Source organism: Malaclemys terrapin, chromosome 9 (genome assembly GCF_027887155.1).
Source record: "Malaclemys terrapin pileata isolate rMalTer1 chromosome 9, rMalTer1.hap1, whole genome shotgun sequence".
Lineage (NCBI taxonomy): Eukaryota > Metazoa > Chordata > Testudines > Emydidae > Malaclemys > Malaclemys terrapin.
Window position 1 is genome coordinate 22,488,935 of NC_071513.1, and position 15,522 is coordinate 22,504,456.

At 41.8% G+C, this 15,522-nt stretch overlaps 1 long non-coding RNA gene across 1 annotated transcript; it reads left to right on the plus strand.

Moving 5' to 3' along the window:
* The first annotated feature begins 615 nt into the window (after window positions 1-615).
* LOC128843491 (uncharacterized) lies at window positions 616-14,541 on the plus strand. The gene is made up of 4 exons (XR_008446277.1): window positions 616-856; window positions 8,098-8,171; window positions 9,654-9,767; window positions 14,156-14,541. It is a non-coding gene; the product is annotated as an uncharacterized LOC128843491 (long non-coding RNA).
* Window positions 14,542-15,522: the final 981 nt, after the last annotated feature.

Here is a 15,522-nt window from a genome sequence, read left to right on the forward strand (position 1 = left end):
TGAAAAAAAAAGTAATGTGTGTTAGTAAATATATAAGAACAGAGTTTTCCATTGGAAAACCAAGCCACAAATGCCTGACTGAATCTTCCTTCTAGGTGCTCTGTCCACTGTTTTCTTTCCCATCCAGCAACACAACAAATAATAAGGGAGAAGAAAGGAACCAAATGTTTGCATACTTCCAAAAATAAGAGTTGAGCCGTGGCTGGAATATGGCTTTATTCCTAGGCAAAGGTTTGTTGAGGTTATCTAGCAGCCCAGGTGTGCTTGGCACTCTCCAAAACACACACACATTCTGATTGTAACAGAATTAGTATTGTCCTTCAGTTGAAGCTAAAGGTGTAGCATGACTCTGTTCCCAGTGGGTTTATCTCAGAACCAAGACATTCTGGGACGTATAGTTCCCAGGATGATTAGAGATGTAGGCCTAGCAGCAACAAATGTTGGGAAGGAAAGCTGCATTTCGCTCCATGTGGAGAGACATCGGACGGGTTTTGCTGTTGGGTCTTTTATGTCAAAGGGCTTTGGAAGAGCCTCGGACCAGAGCTAAAGGGAGAACAAAAGGACTGGATAAAGTTTCTTGAGGAAGAGATGGGGGGGGGGGTGTTGGCTAAAAAGCCTGAGAGAGCTCAGCCCTGAGAGGGGAATTAAGAAGCAACTGGTGGTATCATTATTATAACTTGGAAAGGAGAGCACAGCTGGAGAATTTGTTTCATGTGGACATCTTTTTGCATTGGACTTAGGAAGGAATGGATGATTATTGATGTTGTTGTTATTATTATTAGGTTTGGCTGGAGACTTAAATGAACTCCCAAGAACAAGGGAAACTCAGGAAGGGACTGTACCTGATAGCAGAAAGGTAAGCAACTGTTATACTACCTCAAAAAATACTGAAATTTGGTATGAAGTGAAGAATTGGCTACTTTATTGAACACATACAGCACAACAGGAGCATACACTAAACAAGCCTTGTGAAAGTTCTACTTACCCATTAGCCTGGGAGCAGTTTCTCTTTTTTTAAGGCCAAGTAAAATATTATTTTAAAATGTTTTTCCTTTTTCATCATTGTAAGGAACGGGTGAGGAGATTGTGCCCAGGCTGGTAAGTTTACTCCAGCCTTGTGAAATAGTCATGACAATTCTCCTGTAGTGTCCTGAAATAGTGCCCTGAAATGGGTCTTATTTGAAAATGGGGAGGGATTTTTTGGGGAGTATCTCTAGTACTACAGTTATCTTTAAGTCCATTTCCTTGGCATTACATCCTAGAGATTGTGAATTATACCTGGGGTTGAAAACAATATATATCTGGAGATCAAAACCTTCCCTCTGTTAGAAGCCAGCCCTCTTTCCTGAGGAGAGAACCTGTTAGGTTTTTGTGTGAGAAGATCTTTCTGACTGCATTAGCTTGAACTGAGTTGCAAGAAGGCCATGTGATTTACTCCGCCCCGCCCACTTCCCACTGAGAAATTCAGGCCGCAACATGCCCTGTGGGTTTGACAACTCTGCCTGTAGGTAGCCCTGTCTCTCTCTCATTTTTATAATACTCTACACATGGGGTTGCTGACTTGTCACACAACCTTCAGGTATCAAAATAATTTCCAAATTCCTGTTCCCCTTCTTTCCTCAACTATCTTTCTAAGTTTATTAATAATAAACTGAGACCAGGTAAAATATTTGGATGAAAACGAGTACTTATTCCCAGCACATCAAAACTCTTAGCTCAGAAAAGTAATCTTCAGTCCTACCCTGTTCCAAGAACTGTGAAAACTATATCTTCCTATCCCACTAATAATAGCAAGTTCTTGAAAGCCCTTATTTCTTATTTCCCTGCTGGCAGATTCAAACTGCTTAGTGGAAAATAAATTATCTGAATTATTTTTCCTTTATAAATTCTGAATAACTCTTCTAAAAAATACTGCAGGTATCCTGAGGTGACATTTGCAGCCACACACCATGTGGATATTTATTCACGGTGTGTGTAAAGCAAAGGCATGTTCACTTCTGTAATAAGTGCTGCTAGCCAACAATGATTCTGAAGTATCAGCTATCTTCCAAGACCAGATAACAGCAGCAACACAACATTTAATATGGACTTCCTTTCCAAAAGCAGAATCACAGAAAATGATTACTAGGATTTAAAACTGGCTTCTGTCCAGTACAATCTTTGCAGAGCTAAGCACACATTGCATCCTATTGATTATGAAGTCTAGTTAAGTTTTTCAGGGACTGTGAATAAGAGAAACTTTCTATGACTTACAAGCATAAAGAGAGACTTAAAAAAAGCCAGAGAGACTATTGTCTTTTCAAACAGATAATTAAATATATCCATAGTACCTTCCATTAGAAGATCTCACAGTACTTTATAAACATTAACAAATTAAGTTCTCTGAGAGAGAACTGATCCCCATTTTACAGATTTGGAGATGGGGGCAAGAGTAGGTGGTACACTGAGAGAAGTGACTTACCGCAGACACCCAAGAAGACCTATGCCAGAGTTGGGACTAAAAGTTGTAATATTTGCACTCACTCCTATCAATATACTACCATGGCTATAGGTCAGCTCTCATAGAGCTATGCCTTGGACCACTGAAGTCCATGGCAAAGCTCCCAGTGACTTCAAATAGAACCAGAATTGTTTTTTCAGGATTGCCTAGAAAGACACACCCAAACAGCACAGGACTGATGTATGAAAAAAACACACCAGGTTCTGAGAGATTAGAGAGCAACCCACAAGCAGTTATCCTGTGCAAAGAAATAGCTTAACACGTTTGAGCTAAACATGGTGTTTTGTGATGGGAGAGTAGGAGGAAGCAGACGGTGTTAAGAAGGAAAAAGAAATGCAAAGGGGCAGAGCATTGGGGCAGATGGAATAAGAGGAAGGAGTAGAGTTATAAAGGAAGGGAGGGAAGGGTGTGGGAGTAGAAGGAAGAAACGGGACAGATGGAGGTAAAGGAGAGTGGGAGTAAAATGGAGGATTAAATATGGTAAGGCAAGAAGGTGAAAAGGGAAGGGAAGGAGATAAGAGCTGAGTAAAGGTAAGGGAGAACAGAGAGAGATGTAACTTGAACTGCAGGTGGTCTCTCATGCACCCATAATACTAACTGTGGCTTTGCCTATTTCAAAGTTTCCAAAACAAAAAGGGAGAATTCCAATCTAGCCTCCTGTGACTTAGTCTGTTGCTCTGTATCTTTCATTTTGCCTCAGTTCTCAAGGGAGGGAGGGGGAAGCAAAGGACTTAAGTCATTTAAAAAAATTAAAATACTTGGTCTCTTCCAGAGTTAGTTTGAAGGCTCATTTAATAGGAAAAACTTAGCATTTAATCCACGGGCAGATTAGGGCAAAAGACACAGCAGGAGCTAGTTAGACTGTCAACCAAAGAATAGACTTGCTAATAAACCTCTAGTTCTCACTATAATCCCAAGATGCTAAATCCTGTATTTTTTTTAAAAAAAAGTCAAGTTTTTCTACAATACAAAAAGACAATTTTTTATTTTATTTTAATTTAGTGCGATAGTAAAATGTTCACAAAGAATCCAACCCTGCTCCTGCAGTTGTTAATGGTGATTTTACTACTGGGGCTGCAATGGTGGCAGGATCAGACTCTTGAGAGAGAGGTTTTATTTTCATATAAATATATACTAATTTTCCACCCCATCATGGACAAAACCAAAATAAAACAGATACAATTCACTTTTTAAAAAATGGACCATATTCTTCTCTCACTTACATCAGCTTTACTTTGTTATCTTCACATTCTGCTATACTCTGGTGTGGGGTCAGAGCTGCCAGGGCATGGTTCTATCTTACTAATCATTTTGTCCTTTTGTCTCATCTGTGTTTGTTCTAGTGTGTGTATCTTTAGTCAGGCTTCAGTCCACCCCTGGGCACTGGATATGCTCTTTCATATACTGAGGCACATTTTGTCCATAGTGCAAACTTTGATAACTCCTCAGTTCAAAGGCTGTGGCTCAGAAGACAGTTGCATGTGCTTTCTTCAGGAGGTTAGAAATAGTGAGAGTGATTTGTTTCTCTCTGAGCTGTCAAGAAAGGAGCAGAGGGTGGGACTCCCAAGAGATTTTTGTGGAATTCCTTGTCTGATGCAGGATCAGGATCAGGATCAGGACAGGGAGAAAAATATCAGTGACTTCAACAGGGGTTGGGAAACGCTTGCCAAACACTGATATGAACTGGAGCTGTGTGTGTACTGAAAGGGGAGCCTCTGCAGACCCTGTAGGCAGCAATAAACCACTGGAAACTGGCCAGTTTTGAAGGTCTGAAACTCCTCAGGACATTGTCTTATGGGCTGTTTTCTCCAACACCACAGTGGGATTCAGTGTCCGAGACAGAATTAGAACTTGGAAGATCCTGGCACCCAGACCTGTCCGTAGACTACTCTTCTTTTTCTCATCTTCTCTGATAGATTTGGGGAATATATACAATAGGTGGATAGATCCTGCATGCATTTTAGAAGGTAAAGGATTGGCATGAGACCACTGAACTTGCCATAAATGGCCCTAAGATCAGATTGTGAGCACTTGGAGGTCAACAAAGACTTCTTATTTCTCTGTCAGTAATGAAGAGTGCTTTATAAATGGGGTTATCGGGGCCGGCTCTAGCGTTTTTGCTGCCCCAAGCAGAGAAAAAAAAAGCCACCATCGCAAGCGGCAGCAGCTCTACTGCCGCTTCATTCTACGGCGGCAATTCGGCAGCAGGTCCTTCGCTCTGAGAGGGAGTGACGGCCCCGCCGCCGAACAGCCGGACGTGCCGCCCCCCTCTTCATTGGCCGCCCCAGGCACCTGCTTGCTAGGCTGGTGCCTGGAGCTGGCCCTGGGTTTTGTATATAGTCTACTTATCAAAGAAACTCTGATTCAAAGTGGCTTCCCCCCAAAGCATAAAGACTTCAATTGTATCAGAATCCCAAAAGTTAGCAGAGCCCACAGCTCTTGAATGTCTGCATTGCTTTACAGGAAGAGATACTGTTGATCAAAAAAAACCCTGTATTCACACACTGGACATCATTGTAATACTCTGTGTAAAATATGCCTTGTGAAGTATCATTTAAAAGCTAATAATACACTGATCATCAATATTCCTGAGTAATGTATGTACGAAATGCGTATTAAGTTACGAACATAAGCTGAAATTATCACTATGATGTGCTTATCAGACAAGTCTGCGGAGGGGTGAACCAGTTTCTCAAAGACAAAGGACAAACTGATAGCGTAGCTAGGTGTCATCAAAGTTGATTGGCAATCACCTGTCAAGTGGCCATAGTTTTGCAATGAAGAGGGGCAGGAACAGATCAATTTGCATTTTAGCAAACAACCACATGGAACCTCTTTCACCCTAGACTCCATGTCTCCTTTCTCACAGCTAGAATGAACTTTATCTAGGGGTAACCCTGGGGGAAAATGCATTTCAGATGGTGATTGGACTATACAAGTGGAGGGCAAAAATACCACAAGCTATCTCTCTTTCTCTCTCACCTAAGAAAACCAATGAACAGACCTTTGACTTTGGGGTTTGATCCTGAGAATGTGGTCAGCCATGTTGCTGGTAACCTGTTATAAGGATTTTACCTTGAATCAAGTCTAGCTTGTTAAGTTTTAGCTACTAGAAAGTGTGTTATCTTTATTTGTCTTGTAACCATTTCTAACTTATACTTGTACTCACTTAAAATCTCTCTCTCTGTAGTTAAATAAACTTGTTTTATTTTTAATCTGAACCCATCCAGTGCTGTGTTTAAACTGAACTGTTTGGTAAGCAAACTGTGGCATACTGACCCTTTACAGGGGCAATGGACCTTTAATCTCTGAATTGTCTAGGACACAAATGTTGGGGAAAATTTGGGACTGGAAGTGTGTTGGGGTCACCCTACAAGTAGTAACCAAAACTGGTGGAAGCTAGAATGTGATTGGTGTGTTGCTGACAGGTTGCTGAGGTCAGAGTTGCTGGACCAGGGCTGCAGCTATACACAGACACCGAGGGCGTGACCTGCATGCTGGTAGGCTGTGTGTGAGTGGCTCTGGTTGAGAGCTACATCAGCAAAGCATTGTAAGACACCCAAGGTTGCGGTGCAGCTAGTGACACAACACCTCACTGGTCTGGATTGCACCTCGGAATGTTACAATACTATCCTTAAGATGCCTCAAAGTTCTTCTTGCTTTGCCTGCCAAGACACATCTGAGAGGTTAGGTATTTGAAAGGGGAGGAAGTTGGCAGCTGTCCTTTGTGCAATCCAATTTCTCTCTTTGGAATTTCAGTCTTCTTGCTCTGCTGAGATACGGCCTTTTGGATCAACTGAGATACAGTTTGGAAAATCAATAGCTTTTCAGCCTTTATTACAAAATGCAGCAACATCACATGCTTGTTTCTTATTCTTAGTATTGTTTTTTTGTTTTGAGAAGAAAAACATCTCTACCTGGTTGTCAGATTTTGGGCACTGTATCAAAGAACATAAAATAGTTATCTTTCACTATAAGTAGGACACATTTATCTGTCTCTCTCTCTTTTTTTGTGTTACGCTCAAATCCAATATAGGAAATGAGGGACCTGTTAAATGTCTCTCTTTTGTGAACAGCAATGTAGTCAGTTTTAGACACAGAACAAATATGAAGAGTATGAACGATGCCTTTCAAGTCATGAATTCATGGGGGAGGAGGGGTATAAATTGAAGCAATAGCTCCATGTACCAGGCTTGTTTAAATAGAAGTCTTACATTCTTTGGGTTTTTTTTGGTGTCTTTCTTTGTGCAAATTATTTTGTCTTTTAAACCACCATAATCAGCATTTTAAATAATATCCACACATGAACAACAAATTGGTGATTACTGTGCCATAAATTCAATATTTCTGCAACAGAATTTGCAAAGGGTAACTTGCCTTGTTATTTTCCTGATATTTTCCTGTTGCCTATATACTCAAATAATTTAAAATCAAATTTATTATAACTGTATAATTTTAAAGCATTTTTAGATGAAATCCTAGTCATGTTGAAGCTAATTGGATTCTTTTTCCTTTGACCTCAGAGTTCCAATATTGATTTTCACAATTTTGTGCTAAATTCAGCAGACTTAAAAGTGGGATGGAATTGGTCATTTGACCCATTTACTTGCTAGTAAAAGGGCTACACTTCTGGTGATGGACATTTGTGTATGCTAGGACCTGCAGGTAGAATGTAGAGGAAGCTGACTACCTGGATTCTGCTTCCTCCAGGAATTGCTATACTAGTTTGGGCCAGTAAAATCACCTAGTCCAGTATCCCATCTTCAGCAGTATACAGTATGAGCAGTTTCTCAGGAAGATGTAAGGATCCCAGTAATAAACAATTATAAAATAACCTGCCCAAAGGGAAAGCTTCTTTGTAACTCCAGCAACTATGGTTGGCTTATGTCCTGAAGCAAAGGAATTTATACCTTTTTATATCTTTTTTTCCCCTCTCCAATGTAACTGTAGATGTTCACACTGGAGCAGCTCCTCGACTAGTGTAAATTGTCATAGCTCCATTGCAGTCAATAGAGCTATGACAACTTACACCAGCTGAGGACTTGCCCCGTTATCTGTATAAATACCTGATCTATTTTGAATCTTACTTTGTTTTCTGACTCTTACCCAGTTTCCGATCCCTGACAGTCCGAGGCTCTTATCTCCCAGTACTTAGTCCCCTTAACTTCTTAGGCAAAACTTATATCAGACTTTTTTGAAAGTCCAGATAAATTATATCAATCGGCTCTTCTGTATACACACTATTTAGTTTACATGTTCAAGTGAATTCAAGTAAATTAAATAGGTCTGACTTTTCTTAACAGAAGTCATGCTGGTCGGTCCCTCTCACCCTATTCAACTAGATGTTCTATAACGTTCTCTTTAATCATTGTTTCAGCCAGTTTACCTGGTACTTAAATGAGGTTCAGTGAGCTGTAATTCTCAGGATCACCCTTGTGCCTTTTTTAATGATCGTTACAACACTTGCTATTCTCCAATATCAGCAGCTGATTTTAATGGAAAGTCGGCATGTATTTGTTAGCAGCTCAGTGGCTTATTTGGAAATTCCCCTTGAATTTTTGGACATCCTGGGGATTTGTTGCTTTTCTTTTTTATAGGTTCTAGCACTGCTTTGGATATTTCATATTCTCACAGCTCTGTCTTTCTGTTACCTCAGTCCTACTCATTTCGGGTATGTATCTCCACAAAATCCTCTGTGGTGAAGACTGATGCAAAGAAATCATTTAGCTTCTTTGCAATGTCCCTATCCCCCTCAGTTGGCTCCCTTACTCCCTGGTAGTCTGTTGGAGCAACTGACTGAATTCTGAGTAGTTTTATAAGAGTAAGGACTGCAGCATGAGACCCAGATACATAGGCACTGACTCTGTGGGTGCTCCAGGGCTGGAGCACCCACAGAAAAAAATTAACAGGTGCTTGGCACCCACTGGCAGCCAGTTCCCCTCTCCCCCTCAGCGCCTCTCAGCAGCCCTGCTGATCAGCTCCTCCCCCTCCCTGCCAGTGCCTCCTGCCTGCCTCCATCAGGTGTTTTGGGGGTAGGGTGACCAGATGTCCCAATTTTATAGGGACAGTCCCGATATTTGGGGCTGCATCTTATATAGGCGCCTATTACACCCCACCCCCTGTCCCGATTTTTCACACTTCCTGTCTGGTCACCCTATTTGGGGGATGCAGGAGGCTCAGGGAGGAGTGGGGGCGGGAAGAGGCAGGGTGGGATGGGGACTTGGGAGAAGGGGATGGGTGGGAGCAGGGCTTGGGATGGAGCAGGGGCAGGAAGAGGCAGGATGCGAATGGGGGTTTGGGGAAAGGGGTCAGGTGGTGGCTTAAATTCCCTCTAAGCTGCGTGGCCGTGCGACAGGCTATAAAGGGCCACGCAGCCACAGCAGCCTGGAGAAGAGAGAGGTAGAGGGTGGGTGGGTGGGGCTGGAGAGTGGAGAAAGTTGGGGCATGCCGGGCTGCCCCAGGCCTCTCCCCCAGCCCCAGAGCTCCGTGGTGCCAGCGGGGAGAGGGCTGGGGGGATTCCTCTGGCTCTAACCCCAGGGCTGCCTGCACCCCAAACTCCTCATCCCCGGTCCCACCCCAGAGATCACACCCTCAGCTGGAGCCCTCACCCTCCCCATACCCCAGTGCTCTGCCCCAGCCCTTGAGCCCCCTCCCACACCTTAAACCCCTCATCTCCACCCCAGAGCCCTTACCCCCTTGCACGCCAACCCTCTGCCTCAGCCCTGAGCCCCATCCTGCACCCGAAAACCCTCATCCCAGCCCACCCCAGAGCCTGCACCCGCAGCCAGAGCCCTCATTCCGCCGCATCCCAACCCTCTGACCCAGCGCTGAGACCCTCCCACACTCCAAACCCCTTGGCCCCACCCCCGCCACACATCACCTCCATATTGGTGCACATAATAAAATTCATTCCACACATGGATATAAAAAATTAGAGGGAACATTGGTGGGGGCTGGGCCTGGGACGGAGCGGGAGGTTGCGCACACCCCAGGCCCGGAGGAAGCTGGCGCCTATGCCCAGATAAGACAGATGCCCTAGTCAATAATTGCTGACTTGCAGAATAACATACCCAATCATTCTTTGTTCTAAGCATGCTCCTGATAGGTCACTCTTCTTGACCAGATGTAGTAACAGCCTAACTTCAACCCCTAGGTCGAATTTGCTGTTCATCAGGAAAATTTGCTACGAAGCCCAAGGACCTGACAACTCCTCTTGGAAGAAAGAGAACTCTAGGAAGGAAACTAAGACTGTATTGTACTGTTAAAGGTGATTTATAGTGGTTTACTACTGATCAGCAAATCAATTTGTAGGATGCATTCTGCCTTGCAGGGCATAGGCATAAAGATTTTGGCATTGGAGGGACTGAAGCAGCTAAATGTATATAATTTAGAAAAAAAGACCGCTCCAAGGGGACATAAGCAGAGACTCTAAATGTCTTCAAGATAACAATATGAACAAAGTAAGGGAAATACTGTCTTAAAGATTCATAGATTCCAAGGCCAGAAGGAACCATTGTGATCCTCTAGTCAGACCTTGTGTATAATAACAGGCAATAGAACTTACACAAAATAATTCCTAGAGCAGATCTTGTAGGGGAAAAAAATCCAAGCTTGGATTTAAAAATTGTCAATGATGGAGAATCCACCACAACCCGTGGCAAATTGTTCCAATGGTTAATTACCTCAGTCAAAATTTTACACTTCATTTCCAGTCAGATTTTGTCTAGCTTCAACTTCCAGCCATTGGCTCATGTTATACCTTCCCCTACTAGACTGAAGCGCCCATTATTAAATAGTTGTTCCCCAGGTAGATACTTATAGATGTAACTGAGTCACACTTTAAGCTTCTCTTTGTTAAGCTAAATAGATTGAAGTCTTTGAGTCTATTACTGTAAGGTGTGTTTTCTAATCATTTAATCATCCTCATGGCTCTTCTCTGAACGCTTTCCAGTTTATCAACATCAGTGACTTGAAGCTAAGGATGGAAAAGTTTAAGCTAAACATTAGGAAAATATTCATTTTAACTCAAAAAGCAACTGAATCCTGGTGGTGGGGGGGGAACATGATAGAGTCAGGTATCATCTTATGGGAATTACAGGCTAATGGTTAATAAAGAAGAAAAGCTAACGCCTCACTATTAATTAGATTGACTTATAGACGTCAGAAACCAGCAGTAGTTTAGCGAGTCCATATTCTTGCTCTAGTTGGTGGTAGGAAAAATATTACCAACATTAATAGCATGGGTAAGGGTTATAGTGAGTTGAAGAACAAAGGGCTCAGATCTGTTTAAATAACATGTTTATCATTCCAGTAAGTGTTGCCAGCATTAGCATTATTTTGATTGCCATTATATGGCCAGGAAACACTCTGGATCAGAGCCAAACTCCTAAAAGCATAAACGGAGAAGCCCTTGATTGGTTGTATTCCTGGAAACAAGCAAAGTCAGGTAGAGACCATGTTTTATTTACTTCTGTAAATAACCCACAGAATGATTTTAGTTATTACCATGCAAGAAAATAGCAGTTCAGCTTAGTGCTGATTAATGCTATAGTATGGGATAGTAGGGTATCTTCCCTACCAAAAAATCCTTTATGTAAAGTGTTAAGGTTGCAAAGTCAAGAACTCACAAGTTAGGAAATGCCAGAATTAACATTTCCATGAAACTTTAATTCAGCCCCATTGTGCATATGCACAATCGAACACAGGTCTGTCAGTTCAAACAAACAGAAGAGCCTTTCACCCATGATTGGTCCTAATTAGGGTCAGAAGAAACTGTTATGGCTAAAACAAGAATTAGCATAAAACAAAACTTTACTGGTACTGAAACATTTTTGAAGCTCCGACAAAAAAACCCAAACACAACAATAACCGGTGTGTTAGTTGGTGGGGGTTTTGGCCTTTTTTTTGTTTGTTTTTGTGAATCTGTCAGACTGAATGTGGAAGTAGATTGGTTCTTATACTTCATGTTTTTAGTCAGTTTTGCACTCTGGGTTTCATGCACTAATACAACCTTTAGGCTTTGTCTAAAAAAACATCCCCTTGAACAACAAAAGTTTTACTAGTGAAAAGCACTGGTATGAACAGCGTTTTGTCAGCAGGAGCGCTCTGGTCTCGTGGGGGGTGGAAGTTTTGTGTCGGCAGGAGAGCTCTCCTGCCTGACAAATAGCAGCTACACTGCGCACCTTTTAGCGGCATGGCTGTAGTGACACAAGGTAGTGTAGACAAAGCCTTAGTTCTAGAACTCTACAGGAGAATGTTTACACTTAAAAAAAAGAAACATTTCCATCCATACCAGATTCTGCAGTGTGTGTGTATACTAAAACTAATGTTTTGAGAGCATCTCTTTTAACTGTTCTTGGCTAAAACAATATTACTATAAGAGCAAAGTATGCCAGAAGAGCTCAGGGTTGTGTCTTCATAGTGGAAGATTACAGGATACTGATGGAGATGAAAAGATTGTTGCAAGGGGTATAAAAGCTTCTGGGAGTTTAAAGTATTTACAACTCACTTGGTGCAGTTGCTCAGCAGAACTAAAAATGAATTGTTCTTTAATATCTTATTTACGGGCCTATTCATCACTATGATTCTGCCATTGTCAAGGTATACAGCTAGGAAGGGACTCAGTCTATCATGATTTCCTATTGCTACATTCTAAAGCTGCTTTGCACTGAGGAAATCCTATATCTTATAATATACTAGAGTAAAAAGGACCCAGTAAATCAAAACAATGATATAGCCCCTTTTGTTTTTTCACTTAAATTTGAGGTAAATATTTTCTGAGTAAATCCAGCTCTGCTATCCTGAAGTTGGAAGCATGAAGGTGCAGCTGACGCAACAGGGCAGACTTGGCATTTGGGTGTTGTCCTGATGGTAATGCTTAATGCACCTAATATATACAAGCCTTTTCTTCAATGTACATCACAATCACTAGTTAAAAAAAAACTTTGAAAGTGGAGCAAGCCTAAATCCTGATTTAGCAGCAGGATTTAAAAGCAGCATTTCGGGGGACAGAAGGAGGGGAAGAGATATAAATATTCCCCGGCAATGTTGAAAATCCCAAAGCAACAGTGTTGAGCTTATGCATGAAAAAGGAAGTGAAAGTGACAAGGCTGGTTTTGTTCTCTAAACCAGGGTGGATTTATTTAAACCAAAGCTATTTGAATCAACTATTCTAATTGTGATTTAAATAAGCAGGAAACCTTGGTCTAAATCAAACTTTAATCATGTTTTGCATTTGTACTTCAGTTATTTTCTTAACGAAAGGTTGATTGTCATTAGTTCATAGCCATTAAAACATGTTATTTGCAACTAAATATAGCCTTTACACTAAATTTGGTGCTGCTTTTTGCTAACCAAAAGGGTACATTACATCTATACACATTTACTTAAGCAATTTTATAGCTTAACTTACATTTATTCAGAATCTTAATTTTTACATTCTTTATTATCTTAACATAGTAAGTGATGCATTTCTTATGTACTCAATTTATTAATTTTTTATTTGTGATGTGTCAAGCTCTATTTGGATGGAAACTAAAAGTCAAGTAAAATGCACAAAACAGCATTTAGATTTTTTATTAAATAAAACTGCCTTAAAAGTGCTGATACATAAACCTATCAAAACATGTTTTGCATTTAAAACTGGTTTAATAAGCAAAGGAAATATTTGTAGTTAATGAATTGAAGTGATTGTTTCTGATCACCATGTGCTTCAGGATTTTAGAATTAATAGCTCTCACCTTCTCAAACCTAGTTTTTATTCACAGATTGGAAGAGGAAAACAAGCTTTCCTGCTTTTTCTGCTTCCAATTAGTTTCTTAACTTTAAGTGAACTAGTCACTGAACTGAATAGTTGACTAAACTGAATTGAAGAAAAATATTATATATTATATAATTATCCCCTTCAGAAGAGGTGACTGCTCTCAAAGCTGGTTCAGCACTTCAACAAACTCTGGTTCCAGATGGTTAGCCGTTAACTTCCACTAGTTCAGCAGTTTGACTTCCTTTAAAAATTGGCAGAAAAAAATATACTGCTTAATATGATTTTTTTAAATTTAGTTTCAATGATTTTAACATCATATAATAAGTTTGAGCCTTAAAACAGGTTATCCATTTCAAATTTAATTTTAAATAGGTCTGTTTTTAAAAAATAAACCTGTTTAAATAAAATCTGATTTAAATTTAAAAATCAGATTTTCTTACTATAGATTTTTATCCATCCTGCTCTGAACTGAGTGACATGTAAAAATGTGAATTAACATCTGTAATGGGGGAATCAAATTATCACATTTGCCACCTCAATCTAAGGATATGTCTACACTACAAAATTAGGTTGATTTAATATAGGTCGATTTTTTAGAAATCGATTTGATACAGTCGATTGTGTGTGTCCCCACTTAAGACGATTAAGTCGGCGGAGTGCGTCCACAGTACCAAGGCTAGCGTCAACTTTCAGAGCGTTGCACTGTGGGTAGCTATCCCGCAGTTCCCACAGTCTCCACCACCCATTGGAATTCTGGGTTGAGCTCCCAATGCCTGATGGGGCAAAAACATTGTCGCGGGTGGTTTTGGGTACATGTCATCAGCCCCTCCCCCCCCTTCCATGAAAGCATCAAAAAATTGTTTCTTGCCTTTTTTCCTGGGTTACCTGTGCAGATGACATACCACGGCAAGCATGGAGCCCGCTCAGCTCACTGTCACCGTACGTCTCCTGGGTGCTGCTGGCAGACGCGGTACTGCATTGCTACACAGCAGCAGCTCCTTGCCTTTGCAAGTTAGCAAAGACTGTTAGCAGCCGTATTTTACCGTCTACTGCTGTCTCCTGGTTCCTCCTAGCTGGCCTCGGTGAGGTCAGTCGAGGGCTCCTGGGCAGACATGGATGCTCCTGGACAGCCTCGGTGAGATCGGTCGGGGGTGCCTGGACGTAAATGGGGAGTGACTCCAGGTCATTCCCTTCTTTAAGTTTCGTCTAATGGACATCAGTCCTGCCTGGAATATCAGGCAAGCCTACCAAAGAACCAGAGAGGCAAACGGCCGCTCCGGGTCAGAGCCCCAGACATCCCGCTTCTATGATTAGCTGCATGCCATTCTAGGGGGTGCCCCTACAACTACCCCACCCCTCCTCCTCCACCCCTCCCAGGCTATCTTGGCAGTTATCCCCCCATTTGTGTGATGAATTAATAAAGAATGCATGAATTTGAAACAATGACTTTATTGCCTCTGCAAGCGGAGATCAAAGGGGGAAGGGGAGGGCGGTTGTCTTACAGGGAAGTAGAGTGAACCAAGGGGGCGGGTTTTCATCAAAGAGAAACAAACAGAACTTTCACACCGAGGCCTGGCCAGTCATGAAACTGGTTTTCAAAGCTTCTGTGATGAGCAGCGCACCGTGCTGGGCTAACCGCGCTGGTGTCTGGCTGCACTTAATCATTTAGTCTTTTAGAACGGAGTTCTGATAGCACGGATTCGGCTCCCCATACAGCGATCAGATCCAGTACCTCCCATTCGGTCTATGCTGGAGCTCTTTTGTGATTCTGGGACTCCATGGTCACCTGTGCTGATCAGCGTGCCACAGTGGCCAAACAGGAAACGAAATTCAAAAGTTCACATGGATTTTCCTATCTACCTGGCCAGTGCATCTGAGTTGAGAGTGCTGTCCAGAGCGATCACAATGGAGCACTCTGGGATAGCTCCCGGAGGCCAATACCATTGAATTGCGTCCACACTACCCCAAATTCGACCCAGCAGGGTCGATTTCAGCGCTAATCCCTCGTCGGGGAGGAGTACAGAAATCGATTTTAAGAGCCCTTTAAGTCGGCAAAAATGGCTTAGTCGTGTGGACAGGTGCAGGGTTAAATTGATCTAATGCTGCTAAATTCGACCTAAACTCGTAGTGTAGATCAGGGCTAAGATTTTGCTGGTACGAGAAATAAGGAGTTATTAAATATGTCTGTCTTGATAGTGTTTCCCTTTCAGGTTTTATGTGACTGGTTAGGTCATTCCAGATGGGCTTACTTTACAATAAC